The following is a 2,644-nucleotide window of genomic DNA, read 5'->3' as shown; positions in this document are numbered from 1 at the left end:
AAAGGCTCAGCATGAAACAGGGTGATGCTAAGGAGCAGATTCTGCAACAGGCAGAGTCCTGGGTGGAGACCATCATCAGAAGGTCAGGGTGACCTTGGACTTGGGCCAATTTGTCTTCTCCTACCTTGACATCACTCCTCAGAACTAATTGCTTGATCTTTGCTTAGGCTCCTGAAGACCCCACTGGAAACCCTCTCAATAACCGACTGCCTGCTCTCAGATCCAGACTGGAATGATCTGTCAGGGTCTCCAAACCTCGACCAGCTAATACACCTGACACTGTGGGGCAGCAAATTGACGAGTTTCAGTCCTGAGCCCCTCGTAATTCTGCTAGAGAATGCTGCAGCCACCCTTGAGACCCTAAACTTACAGGACTGTGGGATCACCAACTCCCAGCTCCAGGCCATCCTACCTGTCCTGAGCTGCTGCTCCCAGCTCAGGGTCTTGAGCTTCAATGGGAATGACATCTCCATGTCGGTCCTGAGCAATCTGCTGCTTCATACTTCTAGGCTGACCCGGTTGAGCCTAGAGAAGTACCCTGACCCTCTGGAGAGCTATGATGCCCAGGGTGCCATCCACCCAGGGAGACTTTTCCAACTCATCGATGAGCTGATGGAGATACTGAGGGATGTGAGAGAGCCAAAGAACGTCCTTTTCTATACTAAACCCTGCCATAGATGTGGCAACTGGTTTATCTATAACCTGCCCTCCAGTCCGTGTTGCTGTTGGCTGCCTGCCTAGTGGGATGCATATATGAGAAATGTTCTCCTGTGCACTTGAAAATAAAGGTAAGACATCAGTGTCTCTCCAAGGGGAACTAGAAACAGGATAACAGGGCACTGCTTCACATGAGTGGGTACAGAAAAGCTGATGCAGGAGGCCTGGGTCACAGAGGCTTGGTTCCCATCGGGAGACTTGAAACCGATGGGGACATGTGTCTTAGGAGTCAGAAACAGGAATCTGAATTTCTGGAAGTACATTTGTGCTGAGAGGTACACAGGGCATGACTTCTGCATTGATGGTTGCAAATGAGCGACTTGCAAATGAGCCACTTGGGGAACTTGTGGCAGAGCCTCTGCTGTCCTCCAGGGGTTTCAGCTTAAAGGTCAGGAAGCTAACCCAGTGGCTGACCAGGGCTGATCAGTGACACTGGAGCCGAGGACCTCATGGCATCACATTAGTGCAGGGCCATTCTGAGTATACCCTCCATTCTTTACTTCTCTCTGGGTGACATTCATTCTGATGCATGTGGCTGTTCGATGGGGTAATGCGCCTGTGGTTGCCCAGGGAACTGAGAACACTAACCTGCTCTCCAAAGGAGTTTATCTGAGGAGACTTCCATCTGAGTTATTCAGGTCATAGTGGACCACAGCTTTATCCACAAGGGCTGAGGTTCAGGGAAAAATAGTCTGAGTCTTTGTGTGTGTGTGTGTCTGTGTGTGTGTTGGGGATTGAACCCAAGGGTGCCCTACTACTGTAGAGAACTTCATAGAATACAACTTATAAATCCTTGTACAATTTAACAATTCATCAGTCAAGAAACCTAAAGGGAGGTTGGACATGTACACAAGAGTTAGGTGCAATAGATAAAATTATAAATCCAAGATTTCCTGCAATTCCAAACCCCAGCACCTGTCATCTAATGGGCCTGCAGACTCCAAACAGTTCGCAGCAGACACATGCACAATGCAGTCTCTGGTACCCAGGTGATAAGCAGAGCCAACACTGTTGCCTTCTGAAAAATCAGCAATAAACCCAGACTAGGAATCTACATGTGTGCCCTGAAACCCCAAATCACCCCTCTCAGGCATCACGCCAAGACCTCTCAACCATATAATGTCCTAGAAATGCCTCTCACTCAATTTGCAAATGATTTGTTTTATGGTCTCCTACCACACAGGATTCTAAAATAGTTTTTCTTCACCTTTAACAGTAGGTGGCAAATGAGAGCCATAAGACCTCCTTGGATAAACTTGAGTTCTCTAAAGAAGAAATCCATTATGCCTGGAGCAGTGGCACATGCCTGTAATCCCAGAGCTCTGGAGGCTAAGGCAGAGGGATTGCAGGTTCAAAGCCAGTCTCAGCAAAAAGTGAGGCACTAAGCAACTCAGTGAGACCCTATCTCTCTATAAAATATAAAATAAGGCTGGGGATGTGGCTCAGTGGTCGAGTACCCCTGAGTGAAATCCCAGTACACCCCCCCAAAAAAAAAAAGAAATAAAGAAAAAGTTCCTTCCCTGGGAGGCATGTCCAGCAAAGGTGGGGAGAAGCAGGGTAGAGGGGAGGGTGCTGAACGAGGGAAGCCCCCACACCTGCACCTTGTAACAAGGAAGCTCTGTGCTCTCCAGCAGGGTGCAGAGAGCCACCTCTAATGCCCCCCTGGGGAAGGCTCCTCTGAGCATCATGTGGTAATTCGAACTTGAGGGTGAGGAGCAGGGATGGAGGCCTTGCAGATGGTGGACCTACCTGGTGTAAGGCTTACCCTAAAATGGGTGATGTGAAGGAGCAGATTCTGCAACAGGCAGAATCCTGGGTCTTGACCATCATCAGGGGTCAGGGTGACCTTGGGCTTGGGCCAGTTTGTCTACTCCCACCTTGACATTGCTCCTCAGAACCTACTACCTGGTGTCTCCTTAGGCAACCC

The sequence above is a fragment of the Ictidomys tridecemlineatus genome, chromosome 11 (genome assembly GCF_052094955.1).
Source record: "Ictidomys tridecemlineatus isolate mIctTri1 chromosome 11, mIctTri1.hap1, whole genome shotgun sequence".
NCBI classification, from domain to species: Eukaryota; Metazoa; Chordata; class Mammalia; order Rodentia; family Sciuridae; genus Ictidomys; species Ictidomys tridecemlineatus.
This window is presented reverse-complemented; position numbering follows the sequence as displayed.